Consider the following 20,977-nt stretch of genomic DNA (forward strand, 5'->3'; position numbering starts at 1 on the left):
CTTCCTCCACCTCTTCTTTGTAGTCTCGGTCTCTTCTGTGTTTAGACAAGCTGTTAATTCTGCTTGTGATAGTGATTGTGCATAATCAAGTAAAGTGAGTAATTAGGTGTCTTCAATAGCTTAGAAGAGGGCTTATGAGAACTCTTCAGCTTCCTGTTGGGTTTTCCCTCTCAGGTGTCCTGAAGGAAGGGCTTCTTGTGGAGAGAAGTCAGGTTTTTTGATTCTGCTTCCTTCTCTAAAATAAAGACAGATATTTTTCATCAATCTTCTGTCTTTAAACACGATTCATACTCTGCTCACGTCTCAAGAAAAATAAATTGGGTGAAAGGAGAGACGGAAATATCATTAATTTCCTGTCAGTGTGCTTAACTTTTGTGTCTTTGAATTTATTTATTTATTTGTTTAGCTCATTTAATGCTGAATGTAACTTGACATTGCATTATCCTGAGGGTTTGCAAACACCTAATACGGGAAGAGAAAAAAGGGAGTGGAAAATTGAGATGGATGAGAGCTGGAGGAATGGAGGTTGTGTGTGTGTTTTGTGTCACAAGAGACAATATTTGTTAAATGTTCTTGGTGTAGCCTTTGGCTCTGATACTCTGCTCGAGATGAGTGTAAACAAACTCATTAAACCCACAAAACAGACCGTTTAATTGTTTCATTTGGTATGACAGCTCAAATGCACACACACACACACACAGACGAACACAAACATTTGTTAATGTAAAGTGAATAAGGAGAATCTTTTATTGAATTTCTGGATTTGCCCAAATTCAACTCAACTTGACTTCATGTAAAACAGACTACATTTTCCCACATGCATATAAGTGTCAATTTAGCTTCATGTTCTTGTCAATATCTAAGCTGCTCTTAATTTAAAATAATAATTTAAAAAGAGATTGAAATAGTAGCTAGCAAAAAGTGACCAACTACATACTTACTCATATTTATTATTTACAGAAGGCCTACTTCAATCAAACTTAAGTTATTAATATGTTTTTAAGATACTGAAAAATGCACAAATGTTAGGGCATGTCAAAACTTCTCCAGGGCCCTAAAACCCCCTCAGACCTCAGAGGGTTAAAGTAAGATTATTATATTGTATTATTAATATTATATTATTAAATAAAATATTTCATTTATTATTAATAATGATGTATTAAATGTATTAGATTGAAATGGTAGCTAATAAAACAGTAAAAAATATTATTAATGCATATTTTTATTATTAATTTATTTGGAATATTATTAATTCTTTAACAATAAAAGTGTTATCACATTATTTTCAATGCGTTCATTGAATACCTTAATAACTTTATTCAAGCCATATTTTTCTGGCACAAATAATAAGGATTTTAAATGAGTTGCATCACAGCAACTTTCACAGATGTTTTAAGACATTCACAGATACTAAATAAATAATATTTAGTTTGATTACGTGGAAAACAAACATTAATTAGCAGCATTTAATGCTATTTAAACAAAGACCTAAACACAGCATGATTATTTGAATCAGTGTTTTGTTTTGTTTTGTTTTGTTTTGTTTTGTTTTGTTTTGTTTTGTTTTGTTTTGTTTTGTTTTGTTTTGTTTTGTTTTGTTTTGTTTTGTTTTGTTTTGTTTGGTTTGGTTTGGTTTGGTTTGGTTTGGTTTTGTTTTGTTGAACTGGTTCACTTGAATGAAGATTTCCCAACAGGACTGTTCAGGAATAACAGCACATATAGACATGTAAAATTGCTAGTTGTTTTGTTGCACAAGTTACAAGTTTAAACTGACAAGTGTAGTTAAGATGCTAGTGTTGCTACTTTTAGCTATTTACTCCCTATCACTGCCATGTTGCTTTTGATAGAGACTTAAAATCACACAAACTCTGGGTGTGTTGTGTGTATGGAATGCATCTGTGAACCACACCTGCTTTTGAGATTTATTTTCTGAAGAACCTGTAGGTTGAGCTATGATCATTCTGTATATTGCTGTTTTAATCACCATGGAACACCGCAGGATCACTGATTTGATTTAGTGTGTTGTGGTGAGATATCAAAGAGTGAGCGCCTATCAACTGAAGCTGATTCAGAACCATAGTCACGCAAGGTGTGGTGAGGTCTTTCCCCGGAGCGTTGTCGTCCTGAGGTTACACGGCTTGTTTTTGTAAGCAGGAGAAGCATACAGCACAATAACACTCAGAGAGGTGTGTGTCTTTATCCATGAGGGACGGTGAATGGTATGATGTTGCTAATGCCATTAGTAGTTGTGCTCCTGAGGAACCAGAAATAATCCAGAGCAACGGTGCATGTCAACATCTAATCCACAGAAAACCGATTCCCTCAACCCTAAAAGTCCTTCTAAAGCCGCTCTCTGCTCAGTGTATCACACACACACACACAGTTTCAGTAACCAGTAGAAGCTGCTGTGCTTCCCTACTGTTACTTTTCTAAATGGATCCACTTTCTCGGGCATGTGGAAGGTGTATTACTTTAAGCACATGTCCAGAATTTATAATAAGTCTTTCATCCGCATCTGGCTCTTACTGAGGCATTGTTACTGTGTTTTCGCAATTTGAAACCAATTTTTCTATTCAGTGGGTTTACAGAGTATGAGAGAGGGAGGTTCAGACTTACTGGGTTTTTCTTCAGTGGCGCTGAGTAAAGAATTACTGTGTGGTTTATTTTCTGAACTGAAATCCATTTTTGGCTCTTCTTCGCAGAAGTTGCCAAGGCAGAAATGAAAAAAGGAAATTAATTTTTTTTTTTAAAACAGGATATAAACAGCAGGGAGGAGTTGTAATTGAGTTGGCAATGCATTTTCAGTCACATGGTAGGTTTGATTTAACAGTATTTAACTAGTTTTTAGGGAACTACTGTACTAGTGAGCTGGGTCAGAAATGAACTTTTCGAAAAAAAAAAAAAACAACAACACGTATTTGCCCGCTAGAATTGATTTCCAGGAGCATACCTTCATAAGGACAATTTTTTATAATTACCTCATTAAAAATCACCTGTAATGTCTTTTATGTGACCAATTACTTCAATCAATCAAAATACCAAATACTGTTACCCATTACATTTTACCAACATCAACACTGTAAAGGTGGAACAGAAGCTGAATCTGATATGGCATTTTCAGTGGTGACTAATCTAAATGCCTCTGATTGGCTATTGCATGCATAAGCGCAGCAGAAAAACGTGCGTGATTGGTTGCAAAAGAACATAAAAGAAATCTGATGCAACATGAGCAGACTTAAATGTAAACATGAAAAACGATCTGTTTTTCATTGTCAAATAATCTGATTTATGAAGTCACGTTCAAACCAATCTAAGTGAAGTTATTAACGTAATTTTGGGAGGAGTGCGCCCATCTAATCTTCCAAGTAATATCCGAGTATAAAACAGCCTCTTACCATTTTCCTTTGTAGTTCTTTCGGCACTTCAGCACTTCACCTCCAACGAACAATGCTCCGCAAAGACACTCTTAATCCGGTTCCTCTTTCAGTTTATAACAAGGGTAATCGAGCCCGTCAACGACCTCCTGCAGATCTGCCCACACTGTAAAAAAAAAAAGTCGAGCCAACTTAAAATTTTAAGGCAACCAGCTTCAGCAGATTTTTGAATTTTCTCAACTTGTCGTTTTATGTTTATACAACAAAAATTTGAGAATCTCCCACAAAAATTAGTTGAGCAAACTTAAAAATCTGCTGAAGCTGGTAAAACAAATTGTTTTAAGTTCGCTCAACTTTTTTTTTTTACAGTGCAGCTGCCTCCATCGAACACGCTTCTCCCGCCCGGGTAGACGCCTGTGCACCCAGCCGTTTCAGCTCCTAACGTTACTCATATGCCAGGTAAACCACTTTCATCCGGAATCTAACGTTATCATTCTTAAATAGGAATGCGGATGGTCAATTGTTTGAGGTATGCTCGCCGCCCAAAATTCTTTTCCCACAAACACAAACAGGAATTGCTCACTAAATGTTTATCCGTCGCTCCTTCTGCACCCAGTTGCTGCTCCGAGCGATTCCCCTTGAATATGTAACATCGTGAACGTGTATGCCTCAGCGTCCGTGCGCTCCTACTCTACAGCGTACGGTAATGATATCAATCTGGGCGAACGATCCAATCTAAATGCGCTCTAACTGTTAAACAGTTGCCAATTGGTCCCTACATATCCAAGATCAAGTTCTTTTCTCAAATGATGTTTTCAACCATCATTGGGACACGACCGGATCCCAGAAGTCACAGCTCTAGACAATAGCATGTTTTAGCATTCGGTTAACTTTTTCACAAGAACTATAAATCGCTGTAAATTGTGCATTGGCTCGTTTGAATTGAGACTATCTGCTTTACTAATGTTTCACAAAGTTATAATCTAAAACATTGCACAAGCATACTGTTTACATCTTCATATGTGGCGCTGCAGTGCTCTGCTTAATTTGATACTGCTGCTGCAGTTCCCTGTTTAACTAGATGCTGCCGCTGCAGCACCGTACTCAATCTGATACTGCTGCTGCAGTGCCCTGCTTAATTAGATGCTGTCACCGCAGCGCCATGCTCAATCTGATACTGCTGCTGCAGTGCCATCTTTGGGGGAGTTTCCGAATGTTCAATAATCTTGATTCCTTAAGAGGACTTTTCCTTTGAATTTAGTAACTCTCGCTCACTGTGCAATTTGGCACACACGTTTTTGGGGGGCTATCGGAGCTAGAGTAGAATAGTCTCTCTGAGCCCTCCATTGCGGACATCAAGCCAAATCCGTTTACCACTAATGCTAAGATTATATGGGCACACGAACTCGTGAAGTGAAGTTATTAACGTAATTTCGGGAGGAGTACGCCCATCTAAACTTCCAATTAATATCCGAGTATAAAACAGCCTCTTACCATTTCCCTTTTTAGTTCTTTCAGCATCCCTCCACCTCCCCATCTCCTCCTTTATGCATATTTATTTAATTTATTCTTCTGTCTATAAGGGGGCTATCGGAGCTCGAGTATAATAGTCTCTCTGAGCCCTACATCAAGCCAAATCCGTTTACCACTAATGCTAAGATTATATGGGCACACAAACTCGTGAATTTCTGTTGGTTAGCGCAGCAAATTTGCGTGACTAACTCGAACACAAGCAAAATCTGCTTAAGGGAACTTTTTCGCCCTTGCGTGAAACTCCCAATCATATGGGTTGCTATTGAAATAAATGGAATTTGCCACAAAATTTTGCAGAGTAACAGTAAACATTACTGCTGCAATCAACACTCTTCATTCTTTTTCATACTCGACTTTATTTGCGACATCCGTAATGCATTTAGTTGAATTGTGCAGGGGCACAAAATTAATTCTTTTTTAGAAATTTAACTCTTTAACGCTTTTGAGTATGAAGATTTTTTTCTTTTAGTAGGTAACAGTTTTTCTCAGTGCAGTGCCTTGTCCCGTAGACTTTCATTATACATGCATTACTGCAAACATGATGTTTGTTTTCACAATCTGAAGGATGAGTCTAAATTATTTTCCTGCAGTAATCGACAACATGCCACAGATGCTGTCAATAGAGCTTAAGTTGTATTGAACCTGTAGCGTTCCTTCAAGGGGATGCGCTGTTCTCGCACCACTGAGTGGCACTGATCCTGCCAACAGGACCATCAAATGCTCTGTTATCCCAGCAGGCAAAAAGAGATTGCCTGCTTCGATTGACAGCTTCTCTCCAGTATTTTTCTTTTTTTTTTTTTTTTTTGCATCTTTGCTTTACATTTTTTCTTTTGCTGTTTGGTTTGGTTGTGGTGATCTATTTTTGTGTAGTTTTTTTGTAGCTTAAAATCCCTGGTCACTATTCACTTTCATTGTATGCAAAAGAGCAGCATGAACATGAGGGCTGCACCGATATATTACATTACATTACATTTAGTCATATGGCAGATGCTTCTATTCAAATCGACTTACAAATGAATCGAACAAAACCAACAGAAGAGCACTAATATCTAAGTGCTGTGACAAGTTTTGGTTAGTCTAATGCAGTACACAAAGCAAGTTTTTTTTTAATAATAAATAAAAAGAAAACAAGTAGATAGAATAGAAAAAGAATAGAGAACGCTTGTGCTAGATGGTCACTTTCTTTAAAACTGCTGAAAATTACAGATAAGGATCAGCTGATAATAATTTTCATGTCACGGCCGATAACGGATTAATGGCTTATTAAAATCTTGTTTTATCCATATTAAAAATAAATAAATCTTTCATTTTAAATGCTATTTCAGCATCACAACATGACAATGTATGCAAAATCGATACATTTGCTAAAAACTATTATTTTACTAGTATTTATATACTATTATAGTATAAATATTATGAATTAGGATTTATTATTGTAAATTATTTTTTATTTTAATTTTAGATTTAAGTTTTAGTCATTTTATGTGCTTTTATCATTTGTATTAGTTTTTGTTTATATGTCTATTTAGCTTTATTTTTTTTATTTCAGTTTTAGTTTTAGTAATGTTAATGCTTAAGCCTAAACTTATTTAAGTTCAGTTAGCTGCAGTGGCAACATTTCTCATTTTTAATTTTTTCATCTTATATTTCATTTTATTTCAGTTTATTTCGATTTTAATAGTATTAGTTTACAATAACATACACTAGCTAAAGATTAAATGTAACAATAATAAATTATTAGTGTTTTTAAAAATTATATAAATGTAAAAATAGAGTAAATCCACAATTACTTATCTAAAAATCTTTAATATCAGCCAGTGACCGATATAGTATCAATATATTGTTCATTCCCTTATGAACATTCTGCTAAACATTTATGTTCCACAGAAGAAAGGAAGTCAAATAGGTTTGGAATGACATGAGGGTGAGTAAATGATAACAGTATTTTCATCATCTGTCTGAATTTTTTGTTTTTAGTTGTTTTTAGTCAAAAACGACTCACTGAAAGACTGCCGTTCTCTCTTTCTTTCTTTTTTTAACTACAGTATGAACTATTTTGGATGTGGGTGTCAGCACACAAATGAAGGTGTGGAATCATCCTCACTTAGTTTAGAGGAAGTAGAGAGAATTAAAGGCAGACAGAGAGGCAAAGACAAAATAAGATATAGTACGTTGTCGCTTGCTAACACGGGTGTTATCATGGAGTCTGTTTCACACGTCGTGTTTATTCTTGCTTTCAAGACTGAGCTGCTCTCACCTCGTGCATTATGCATGTAGCCGGACGCTGTTAGACAGAAAACGTGCCAGTAAATGTGATTCAATGAGTTCATGTGATTCAGTGAGTTCGCCACAGGCACATTTCTGTATGGCGAGATTCCTCAAGGGTGCCACTTTCTTTTCAGGTATACGAGGCCATTTTTGGTGTTAATGGACAGGAAAGTGGACACTGGCCCAAGATCGGTATTTCAGAGCTGTTTGAGTAATATTTCACGGATCTTATTTGCCGCATAAGTGGATAAAAAGTGATGTTAAGCTGTAGGGTTGATTTGCCCTCTACAAATCAAATCGCTCTGTAAGACACATCGGACGCATAAAGATGTTTGAATGGCTGTCTGGGGATTGTTGTATAAAATATAGCAGTAATGCAAGCCACAATAGGATGGCTGAAAATTGATGTGTGTGCGTGCGTGTGTGAGATGTTTTATTCTCATTAGTCTACTGGGTAGCAGATGGTCTGACATTTGTCTCTTACTTGCAAATCAGCACAGATGTTCAACACACAATTAGCTCCAACAATAAAACTCAGAAATACATTGGCTACATCACAATTGCAGAAATTCAGCACCGGTATAATGTGTGTCATAATCAAACATCTGAATCTTTTTGATTATATTGTGTGGGGATTTTGGGCATGTGAATAAATTATGTTTTGTATCGTTTGTGGCGTAATGAGAAGGCGAACAATACCTCAAATCATGCGGCTGGATGAGTAAATGTGCTTTTACTTTTCTAAATGATTGGGCTCATGGATTTTTGTTAGGCAGACAATAAAACAGCTAAAATAATCTCACAGATTTATATGCCTCTTAATATTTAGGGCTCACAATATTGTAGTGACTTGGTCTTCAGGGTTGCCAGGTCTGCGAAACAAAACCAGCCCAATTTGCTATTCCAGACTAGCCGTATCAGTTGGGAGAAATAGCTTTAACCCCCGAACTAAAAAAACAATCATGGCAACAGTGTCAAATTACCGTGGGAAAACTGTGGATTTGGCAACACTGTTGGGCTTGGTTTGTTCTGAAATGGACCAGTAAACAACTGCACAGAGCACCCTAGCAACTGCCTAGCAACATGCTAAAAACTACTCAACTCATTAGAAATGCATAGCAACGCCCTGGCAACCATTCAGACATTGTGCATTGTGCACTCAGCATTGTGTCAAGTTTGTGATTTATATATATTTATATGCACACACACACACTCATATATATATATATATATATATATATATATATAGTGGGGCAAAAAAGTATTTAGTCAGCCACCAATTGTGCAAGTTCTCCCACTTAAAAAGATGAGAGAGGCCTGTAATTTTCATCATAGGTATACCTCAACTATGAGAGACAAAATGAGAAAAAAAAATCCAGAAAATCACATTGTAGGATTTTTAAAGAATTTATTTGCAAATTATGGTGGAAATTAAGTATTTGGTCAATAACAAAATTTCATCTCAATACTTTGTTATATACCCTTTGTTGGCAATGACAGACGTCAAACGTTTTCTGTAAGTCTTCACACACTGTTGCTGGTATTTTGGCCCATTCCTCCATGCAGATCTCCTCTAGAGCAGTAATGTTTTGGGGCTGTCGCTGGGCAACACGGACTTTCAACTCCCTCCAAAGATTTTCGATGGGGTTGAGATCTGGAGACTGGCTAGGCCACTCCAGGACCTTGAAATGCTTCTTACGAAGCCACTCCTTTGTTGCCCGGGTGGTGTGTTTGGGATCATTGTCATGCTGAAAGACCCAGCCACGTTTCATCTTCAATGCCCTTGCTGATGGAAGGAGGTTTTCACTCAAAATCTCACGATACATGGCCCCATTCATTCTTTCGTTTACACGGATCAGTCGTCCTGGTCCCTTTGCAGAAAAACAGCCCCAAAGCATGATGTTTCCACCCCCATGCTTCACAGTAGGTATGGTGTTCTTTGGATGCAACTCAGCATTCTTTCTCCTCCAAACACGACAAGTTGAGTTTTTACCAAAAAGTTCTATTTTGGTTTCATCTGACCATATGATCATCCAAATGCTCTCTAGCAAACTTCAGACGGGCCGGACATGTACTGGCTTAAGCAGGGGGACACGTCTGGCACTGCAGGATTTGAGGCCTTTGTTACTTTGGTCCCAGCTCTCTGCAGGTCATTCACTAGGTCCCCCCGTGTGGTTCTGGGATTTTGGGGGTGAGATCTTGCGTGGAGCCCCAGATCGAGGGAGATTATCAGTGGTCTTGTATGTCTTCCATTTTCTAATAATTGCTCCCACAGTTGATTTCTTCACACCAAGCTGCTTACCTATTGCAGATTCAGTCTTCCCAGCCTGGTGCAGGTCTACAATTTTGTTTCTGGTGTCCTTTGACAGCTCTTTGGTCTTGGCCATGGTGGAGTTTGGAGTTGGACTGTTTGAGGTTGTGGACAGGTGTCTTTTATACTGATAACAAGTTCAAACAGATGCCATTAATACAGGTAACGAGTGGAGGACAGAGGAGCCTCTTAAAGAAGAAGTTACAGGTCTGTGAGAGCCAGAAATCTTGCTTGTTTGTAGGTGACCAAATACTTATTTTACCGAGGAATCTACCAATTAATTCTTTAAAAATCCTACAATGTGATTTTCTGGATTTTTTTCCCCTCATTTTGTCTCTCATAGTTGAGGTATACCTATGATGAAAATTACAGGCCTCTCTCATCTTTCTAAGTGGGAGAACTTGCACAATTGGTGGCTGACTAAATACTTTTTTGCCCCACTGTATATACAGTATATATATAAATGGAGAGGGAATTTAAATGCAGGACTCACAATATTGTAATGTATAGTATGAAATAATTATTTATTAGATCTGCTAAAAATTGCATTTAATTATAATAATAAATAATAATAAATAAATAAAATAAAAAATTCTAAAATAATTAAATTATTATTGTTTTATTATTTTCAAAGCTTAACTTTAACAAGATATTGTGGCCACAACGTCTCAATTCCCTAGTTTTAGTTAAATTGTGAACTTGCACTTAAAGCAAAATATTCACATTATAAACATAACCTGGATTACAGTGAATGTTAAATTATTACTACTAAGGTTTATACAATATTAACCAATGCTGATACAATACTTATAGATTGAAATATCTGTAATATTAAACGATAGCTGATATGGATATGTTATACTGATATGTTGTGTATCCGTAATGTCAGTCGATGTCTCTGTGACATGATTTATGGGTGGGCAGCACAGTGAATATGGAAACTGAATTCTCACCTGCTGTATATTATTTATGGAGAACGTGTATTATAGGTCTACAATATATTCTGTTTTCTGTGGCAGAGTGGAGAGAAAAAAAAATAGAAGGAGAGAGTAGGAAGAGAGCGGAAGCAACAGAATAAAGAAAGCCTCTGTCACCTCATATGCAGAGTTCACTAAGACCCACTTCTGCATCTGCACATAAAGATGTTTCCTCTCTCCCTGTTCTGTCACCATTAAAACTCCATCCTACAGAAGGAATGAAGAGGTGATGATTTGTGCGTGTGGCTTTACAGCTTCCTCTGCATGTGTGGAGTCACTAGCCACTGCGACATCACTTCCTAGTTTGCGTACGCACACTTGTCTTTGTGTGACATTGCCTGCCTCTATCTGAGGGTGTGCGTGTCCTTGCCTTTCCTCCGCGTGTCCTGTTTGATTTATCCTCGGTGGAGGGGCTTTGATGACTCCCTTCTGATCTATTTGGTTGAAAAATAAGAGAAATTGCGCCATTGCTCTCTATACTTGAGTAAAAGAGAGGGAGAAATGGGACACGGGGGGGACTGCGCACATGAACGCACACACACCGTTCAAGTCCGGGCATGTGTGCTTTACTGCTGTTGTTGAAACTCATTTACTAATGTATGTTTCATCCTTTATGCATCGGTGGAATGTGTTTTTATATCCGCAGCCCTGTTAAGATTCATACGACGAAACGAGTTGCGTCTGATTGCAGAGTCTTGTGTATAGAAATTTAGGCTGGATACAGAAAGTGGTAATCAGTCTGAAGACCTCCTCTAACTTGCCAAGAATTAGTTAGTGTCAGTAATGGTGGTCCTACCTCACATTGTGCCTGAGAAATATTAACCAAAGGTTCACAGATAGATCCCTCATGTCTTCCTACAATGAAAAGAAATTCGGTTTAGAAACATATCACTCAGAAATTGCTAGCAAGTTCACAATTCATTTAAAAAAAGCAGCAAGTAACATTGTGGCTACGATTTAACTAAAATAAGGGAATGAAATAAATCAAATGTGGCCACAAAATGATAAATTGTATAATTGTGGCCACATTATCTATTTTTTTCTTCCACATGTCATGTGAACTTGTACTTAAAGAAACATATTCACAACATATTTGCTGTGTAGTAAATTGCATTCTAAATTTGAAAATAAAAATCATAAATTATTATTGGTCATTGTTTAGTATTATAAGATCCAACTGTAATTGAATCAGTTCTAAGAGAAGCTTTGTTTAGCAGTTAGGCAGTAAAGTAAGTGACATGTTGAAACCATAATTAACACAATAATTGGCTTTATTTTAAGGTGTAATTCTTGCTATTAACTATGACTTTTGTGCCAATAAACTCCTAACTTGCTGTTTAGTAATAGTAAGGTAATTTTAAGTTTAGGTATTGGGTAGGATTAGGGATGTAGAATATGGTCATGCAGAATCTGTGATTTATAAGTGCTAATAAACAGACAAAATGTCATTAATATGCTTGCTAATAAGCAATAGTGAGAACGGGGCCCTATATTAAAGTGTTACCGACTTTAGTATATATTAATATATATAAAAATATTCTTTCGAAACATGCTCAGTAGCCAATTCTGGTTGCATATGCAAATACTGACTCTATTTATTGTTTCTGTTTCTCCACAGTTTATGTGGTTTGTGCATCTCCACTGGTTGCCTGGACAAGCAATCATCTCCTCTTTGTCAGGTAAGCGATCGAATGCTCTCCTCCAGTGAGTTGTGGTCTCTCCATCTCTGCACGGTTGAGTGTTACTCTTTCATCCTCCTAAACACTGTCCATCAAACTCCTGCAAAGTTTCCAAACAGGAACCATCAAACAGACACTCACACACTTCGAGTATTTCTAACCACACAGATACTCTGCTGTCTGGTACAGTCTCTAATGACTTGTAAGGCAGCTGTGGGGCATCTGAGGTCTGCTTTTCTTGCTCATCGATGACCCTTGTTTTGTCTTCATGCTGTTGCCTGGATACTGGGGCCGTAGAGGTGGCCTTGACCGAGAGGGAAATGAAATGGCCAGTGCTAATGGTTATCAGGAGACAAGCTTCAAAGCCTCCAGGGCCCAATCTGACGAGTGTAAACAACTTTCTCATAAACATGAAAAATGTCTCCTCCCCACAAAAGCATCATCTACTTCTAAGTGACTGAACCAGGCACAAAAAAAAGCTTTAAATCTGAGTCTATTGCAGAATCCAGACCATGATAATTGTGGCTTTGAACAGGAGAGGTTGTATTTTTTGAAAAGGACTAGGTGTATTTAGTATGTACTGAAGTACTCCACTCCTCTTGTGCATTTACTGCAGTTTTAAGAGTTTGTACCTCTTGTCAACAAGTAATTTTGTCTTAGTTGGTGCATTTTTCATGCTGTACATCCCTCCCCTCCGTATGGTGCACCATCCCACTTAATGCTGCCTGCCAAACATGGTGGAGGTGGATTAACATCACCGTACATTAGACTATAGGTCAAGTTAATCAAGTCAGTAAATTAACAAATTAAATGCAATCAAATGCTCCAGGTACTTATTTATTGTGTAGTGTGATGGTGCTTTGATGGTGTAATTCTCTAGCTAAAGCAACAATTCCCACATATGAAAATATATGTAGGATATACTGTATATTAATAAACTGATATTGATACACACATATACAGTATGTATGTGTGTAATAATCAGTGTTGGGGTAACACATTACAAGTAACAGGTTACATAATCAGATTACTTTTTTTTAAGTAACTACTAAAGTAACGCATTACTTTTAAATTGACAGCGAAATATCTGAGTTATTTTTTCAAAAAAGTAACGCAAGTTACTTTGTTTTTCCATTTATTCACTGACACCTCTCCTGACCACATGAAGAGGCACTTCCTTCTGCCTGAGGCTTATTAATTTCACTTTTGGTGTAAAAGAGCCTTTACAGTTGAAAGCCCATTAGCAAGCCCAGCCCAGGTGACAAAAAGTTACGCAAAAGTAGTGTGATTCCATAAAAAGTAACTAAGTAATGCAATTAGTTACTTTTTTATGGAGTAACACAATATTGTAATGCATTACTTTTAAAAGTGACTTTTCCCAACACTGGTAATAATAATACTTATATTCGCATGCACAGCACACACACAAAACAATAATGCATTTTTTGTAAAGCAAATTGTGTCTGTCATGTAGCATTATTATTATTATTATTATCATTATCTCCACATTGACGTTTTATGGCTTGTAGTCCATGTTTGAGACTAAAATCTATATGTGACCCTGGACCACAAAACCAGTCTTAAGTCACTGGGGTATATTTGTAGCAATAGCCAAAAACACACTGCATGGGTCAAAATTATCGATTTTTCTTTTATGCCAAAAATCATTAGTATATTAAGTAAAGATCATATTCCATGAAGATATTTTGTAAATTTACTACTGTAAATATATCAAAACGTCATTTTTGATTAGTAATATGCATTGCTAAGAATTAATTTGGACAACTTTAAAGGCGATTTTCTCGATATTTTGATTTTTTTTTTGCACCCTCAGATTCCAGATTTTCAAATAGTTGTATCTCGGCCAAATATTGTCCGATCCTAACAAATCATAGATCAATGGAAAGCTTTCAGCTTTCAGATAATGTAGAAATCTCAATTGACACTTAAGACTGGTTTTGTGGTCCAGGGTCACATATGTTAGTATGCTGCTAAAAGCTGACACTAGTTAGGCTTTAGCAGATATACACACATACAAATTTGCAGACAGTCTTTCTGTTCTGGAATAATGGAAGAGAAATATGAGAACGATGACTCATCCTGCACTACATACATTTTTGTCCAGTCAGATTTCTTACAGAATGAGAATGCTCCGTCCTATAATATAAGTAGAAAAACATGATTCATGGGTGGAATTTAACTTATTGTAATAAGGAATATAAAGCTTCTTGTCTGTTTTTCTTTCTTCTTCTTCTTCTTTTGAATGGATTAGCCCTTTAGTATGTCCTGCCCAAACATCCTGCTTTTAAGTACAGAAGTATTTGTTGCTCTAGAATCCAGTGATGGCAATGAAAAGTGATTAAGTTACTTTCTGTATTCATTACTAGTGTGTTATTTTTCACTTTCTCTCCTGTTACTGTATATATCTTTCCTACTTAGTTTGTTTCACACATATACAGACACATCTAAGTCAAATAACTGTGAGAAACTCTCACCAAAGTTGCCCTCAGAGTGAATCAGTGTGAATAGAAAGGTCAGAAGGACAATATTTATTTTAAAACCACATTTATAAGCATTGTGTAGGTTGTTGATCTGGTGGTCTTGTAAAGTAGGATGTTGGAGGAGGTCTGTAAAACATTTTGGCTGCATCTCACACATTACATTTGACAGAAAATGCAGTGTAAACTGATCATCTACGACAGACCTCAGATAACTATTGTATAATTTTTGGTCATTATTAATGGAAATACTCTTTATTTTATTTTAACACTTTATTTTCTACTTCCAGACGCTGTCAGTTTGATATCACAATGCAAGCCTGCTTATCTGAACTACATGGCAACCCTTGCACAGTGTGTGATTTGTGCACAGCGAATGTAGCTCAACATCTTCCCTCGAAGATCAACACAGATGTGGGCTTGTGTACATAACTGCCTAAACTCTAATTACCATAATTACATGTATGAGGCACAGTTGCGATTCAATTGTACAACAAGCAGTGTAAATGGACAGGAAAATACAGGCTATTTGTTTTAATTCCCTCTTTTGTTGGCATTTCTTAAATGGATGGCCGAACAAACCTTAGCCTCTAGTATTAGACCAAAGCCATTATTCAGCCATTAGTCTAAATGAAATAAACTCTGCTCTTTGCTTCTCCTCTATGCAAACCTTTGCTAAAAAATGGAGGGATCTTTTCAACAAGACACCCAATCGGATTGGCTTGAGGGAAGCCGTTCAAAATGGCAGTTTTCCCAAAAGGCAAACCATCTGTTCATTCAGATTTTAGTGTAATTATCATATCTTTTTCTTATTCTGAAGCACGGAGGGTCGGTAAAGAGGAAGGGAGAGAGTCTTTAACAAAAAAAAAACATCTGTTTGCACATAACCAGCCTCCCCTTTTGCCTTATTAAACATCAGACCATCTGTTAATATTGATTCTTTATTAAAACAGCACAGCCCCTACAGTTAATTGAGTGTGAATAATCTGAATAATCCAATGTGGAGGGGTTTTGTGGTTTAATTCATGAAACTGCACGGCTCACTGCACTCACATAAGGTAATCCCTGTCAGATCTCTGTGGCGGTTATATAAATTTCATAATCTAATAAATTTCATAGTTTATGAAAGCCAGCGGGAGGTCAGCTGGATGCCTCATGGGCTGTCCTGAAACACAGGTTATGAAAATCCAAAAGACAGAAGGTGTTACAATGAAGAGAAAACGGTCACCTGCAAATTAATTCAGTGCTTTGGTGTTGCATTGGTCTGGTTTTTTAATCGTTTATTCAGAAATCTTCCTCCTCGGATTCCTTTTCAGTTTCAAACACATTTCATAGTGTAATGGAGGTTTTGTTGTGCATTTTGAGTGTATTTGGATTGTCGTCAAGTATTTATCGTCCAAAAAGGTGGCGTGGTAAACAAACGGAGTGGGAAGAAAGGTAAAAAAAAGGGGGAAATGGTAGGAAGTCACTAGAATGGCAGGAAGAACTTAGACCTTGTGGCACACCCTGGTAAAGACATCCATCAAAAGATTTAACGCTGTGTTATTGTTATTCCTGCCATTGTTTCCTTTCATATAATGTATCAAATGTCATGTTTGGATCTGTAATAGAAGTGACCTTCCCTCAAAACCACAGGGATATTGAAACAATAGCCTGAAAATATGGTTAGTGGGGAAAAACCTTTGTATCCAGGTGAAGTTCTATATAAAGTTGCTTGTTTCCTGACCTCTGACCCCATTTCCAACTCAGAGTAAAAAAATAATAACTTTTTTCTGGTAATTGTGAGTTTTGTGACTTAAGGTGCAGTCACATGCAATCACAGTGTGACTTTGTATCTCACTATTGAGGCTTTAAATCTTGTAATATGACTTTATCATATCTCACATTTCCACTATATTTCCCAATTGTGATGTAATATAAAAATGTTTTTAAAAAGTCTAAAATTGTCTAAAGAGTTGCATTTTCAAATCAAGCTGCTTTAGTTTGGTTCACATGGCCAACTTGAACCCGTTGCAAAATTTGTGTTTGGAAAATGTGTTGATTTGTATTTAAATGGCAGGATTTTGCAGGCAAACATTTGCTGAAAAACAGTACATGTGATTATACATTTAATATCTCACAACTGCAACTCTCAATTACGACTATCTTGCAGTTGTGTTTTATGTTTCATACTTACAACATATTATCTCGCAGTCTGAGTATTTTTGTCATAATGTGATTATTTCTTATTTTAAACTCTCCCAATTGACCCCTCACAAGGAGTTTGATTGACAGGCGATCTGACCAATCATAATGTAGAATCTGTCATTTTGTCTGACAAACAAACCAGAGAGGAGAGTAGATTAACGTCAGTGGACTTTAACTTGAAAAATGGTGTGTATTGACATCTTTCTGTGGTTGAAACAAGATACCTTCTGATGTTCATTCATGTTTATTTCATACTATAACTAGTAAAGTAATCTTAACTCTTTGGATATGAATTAGATGAGTTTTATTATAGATTTACAGAAGATCTTTATACAAAATTTCTCTTTTCCAAAGTGTTTTTGTCCGCCTTTACCCATTGACAGGTTGAGCAGCCAGTTCCCAATCTTTCGATTCATCCAATCCTCCACCATCCCTGCTGATAAAATATAGACAGAGAGCGAGAGAGAGAGTCATTGATTTTGTCACCTAACTCATTCTCAATGATTTGTCAGTGGGAGACACTAAGCTTTGTCAATAAAAGGCCACATACTGTTCCAGAAATGCCACTGTGGCGACATTCTAGATGATTACCATGAATCTGTTCCTGCAGAAATTCATTATGGATCAGCCACGTGAGACTTACTCCTTCTCATGTGTCTCCAGTGTTTGGCAGTTATTAGTTTATCTACATTTCTCAATAGTGAGGTGGGAAAGTTCTTGAAACTATGAAGCTGTTTTTCTGAATCAGTGACAGTGTTATCAAACACAGCATTACATTTTCTCTGACAATATTTTAGCAATCAAGCAAGTGTCTGTTGGCAGTTCAGATTAGTTAATGATTTTTGAGCCAGTTCTTTTAAATGAATCAGACAGAATGGTTAGAAAAGTATCTGAATTAATTTACTGAACTAGAGAGGTTTCTGAAGAGGTAAAACAGTACCACAGTGGTTCTCAATAGTTTCTCAGTAGATCATAATTAGTTTATCGTACAAAACTGAATTTTGAATTTGTGGCTTTGGGCAAATTAATAACTACACAACGCGTTTGCAAGTGGTACAAACCATGACACACTGAAAGTGTATATTGTGAATATGTCTTCCCTATTCCAAAGTGTTACCATATTTACTTTTAAAATATTCTCCAAAAATCTTTTTCAGTGTATTGTAGGTCATCAGATTAAACTCTTCTGTTGCTCCTAAACCACATACAGACATCTGGCAGAGTATAATGAAGGGTGACGGCAGGACTCGAGGACATATGGCCAGTCCTAAACCCTATTTTGTGTCTCGTCTTATGTGTGTGTGTAGGGCCAATTAAGTTTGGAATATTTATTTAACAAATTCTGCTCAGAACGTTCTGTTCTTACAGCTTCAAATTGACTCAAAGCCCAGAGTGATAACGAGAGAAAGAAGGAGTGCGCAAACCGAGGCAGGAGAAGTTAGAGAGGGCTACATGAGCAGAATATGCACTCTGTTGTTGTCAAGGTACTAAATATAAGCCTTTCAAGTGTCTGTGAGTATGTGGGTGTGCATGAGTGTATGTGCTCGCAGGCAAAAATCTCCCACAAAACCCTTCTTTCTCTCTCTTGCTGATAACATAATTGTTTAATAGATTTAAGTAGCGATAAAGGGTCTCAACTCTCGGCTAATGAAGTAGCAAGGAACTTCAGTTAAGTGCCTGTAATCTGCTATGCCTGTTGCAGGAAACGCTAACCTCTTCAGAGATCACTCAGATAGGTGTGTGCTACTATTTGCTGAATTTAGCAACTGTGTGTTTGTGGGAGTTGGAAAAATATCTCAAATGCAAGGTTAATGCGTCCATAAATCAATTAACATTTTATGCTAAGCATGAACTTTGAAGCTCGGTTGATTGGTGCTGAAAATGATTGCTTCCAAATCTAGCGAGAGCTGTTTTGAATAGCTTGCCCAATAATGGTTCTGTGTTTGTAATGTGTTTTCAATAAGCGTGAACACTGTTTTTATTGAGAAAGGCTGTGAGATGTGATGAAATCAAAATTCTCATTTTGTCTCCAAAGGTTTAGTTGTTATTTTGTGTATTGAAACATTTCAGATTGATACGGTTTAACATGCTGTTAATATTTCATAAGTGCTGTTCTCTATTCTGCTGCTTTTACTTATCTAGAGATTCTTCTTCAATGTGTAGTGCTAAAAATACAACTGCGGTAACATACAGCTGTCATACATACACACTTCCCATTAGTCAGATGAGCTGTTTGCGGTGGACTTTGCTAGATATTCATCCACATTTCATCCCTATATGTCCTCCGTTCTGCAGCTTTCGTTTACTTTCATCACATCATTTATTTTTCATCACAATGCCTTCTCTCTCCCTCTTAACCGTGGATATTGACAGATGAATGGAAGAAGCGCTGAAAGAATTCACGGGGCGAGCAAATAGATGTGGGGAGGAAATGGCACGTGTGCACATGTGCAGCCTGATGTGTTGCATTTCGCTGTATCTCACGCTCTCATCTTTGAGTATAATTTCACAGAATGAGAGCAAAAGAGAAAGATTCTGAATAATGCTTTGAGGGAAGCATGGGAAGTTCATGCTTGGATGGGTGTATGGATAGACAGACGGATAGTTAGTTAGTTAGTTAGTCCTTTCTAGAGGATTTTGGAGTATTTCTGTGGACTTTCTGCCCGTTCATCCAGTAGAGCATTTGTGAGGTCAGGCACTGATGTTGGATGAGAAGTCCTGGCTTGCAATCCCTGTTTCAGTTCATCCCAAAGGGCTTTAGATCAGGACTCTGTGTGGATCAGTCAAAAGTCATCCAACCATGTCTTTATGGACCTTGCTATGTGCACAGGAGCACAGTCATACTGGAATAGAAAAGGGCCTTACCCAAACTTAAATCTTAAAGTCGGAAGCATAGCATTGTCCAAAATGTCTTGGTGTGCTGAAGCATTAAAGGGATAGTTTACCCAAAAATGAAAATTACCCCATAATTTACACGTCTTCAATCCATCATAGGTGTATATGACTTTCTTCTTTTGTATGAATACAATCAGAGTTATATTAAAAAATGTCCTGGCTCTTCCAAACTTTATAATGTCAGTAAAGATTTTGAAGTCCAATAAAGTGCACCTATCCATCATAAAAAAAAATGCTCCACACGGCTCCGGGGGGTTAATAAAGGCCTTCGATGTGTCAAAAGCAAATCGATGTGTTTGTGTAAGAAAAACATCCATATTTAAAACTTTATAAACCATGATCTCTAGCTTCCGTTAACTATTGTAGGCTTGTTCACGAGAGAGTTGCGTTTCAGTGGATGAGGTAGGACGTAGGTGTAGCATGAGCCAGTCTCCTCTTAACTTATATAAAATCCTCCGACATTATTCGTTTTGTGCTTCTTATTCATGACCGGTGTTTTGTTTTACTTTCTCCTCTGCACTTCTGCATTTGTCAGTTCTCACTGGAGCTTACACTAAGTCCTATGTCATCCGCTGGAACGCCACTCTTTTGTGAACATGCGCATGACAGTTAGCGGAAGCTAGAGATTATGGTTTATAAAGTTTTAAATCTGGATATTTTTTATTACACAAACACATCGATTCACTTCAGAAGGCCTTTATTAACCCCCTGGAGCCGCGTGGAACACTTTTTATGATGGATGGATGCACTTTTTTGGGCTTCAAAATATCGACCCCCATTCACTGCCATTATAAAATTTGGAAGAACCAGGATATTTTTTTCATATAACTCCGATTATATTCATCTGTAATAAGAAAGTGTTACACACCTAGCATGACTCGAGGTGTATAAGACTGTTTTGAGTAAATCATGGGGTACTTTTCATTTTTGGGTGAACTATCACTTTAAGATTTCCCTTCACTGTAAGTGAAGGGCCCAGCCCAACCCCTGAAAAACAGCCCCATACCATTATCCTCCACCAAACTTTTCAGCTGGCACAATACAGTCAGGCAGCTAATGCTCTCCTGGCATCTGCCAAACCCAGACCCACGAATCACCCAAACAGAAAAGCGTGATTTGTCACTCAGCAGAACAGGTTTCCACTGCTCCCATTAGTACCACAGTACCATGCTTGAATTCACTGAGCTCTTCACAATGACCCATTTTTTTTCAGAAATGTTTGTAAATGCTGACTGCATGGATGCGTGATAGATGG

At 37.2% G+C, this 20,977-nt stretch overlaps 1 protein-coding gene across 4 annotated transcripts in view; it reads left to right on the top strand.

Moving 5' to 3' along the window:
* Positions 1–20,977, top strand: part of sulf2b (sulfatase 2b) — a 150,855-nt gene that overhangs the window by 47,005 nt on the left and 82,873 nt on the right. For 3 of the 4 annotated variants that reach the window (XM_058763125.1, XM_058763126.1, XM_058763121.1), the window contains exon 3: positions 12,082–12,142. The exons of the other annotated variant lie outside the window; for it this stretch is intronic. The gene's annotated coding sequence lies outside the window, so the exon portion shown is untranslated. The remainder of the gene's footprint in view (positions 1–12,081; positions 12,143–20,977) is intronic. 4 annotated transcript variants of the gene reach the window in all.

This window comes from Onychostoma macrolepis, chromosome 23 (genome assembly GCF_012432095.1).
Source record: "Onychostoma macrolepis isolate SWU-2019 chromosome 23, ASM1243209v1, whole genome shotgun sequence".
Lineage (NCBI taxonomy): Eukaryota > Metazoa > Chordata > Actinopteri > Cypriniformes > Cyprinidae > Onychostoma > Onychostoma macrolepis.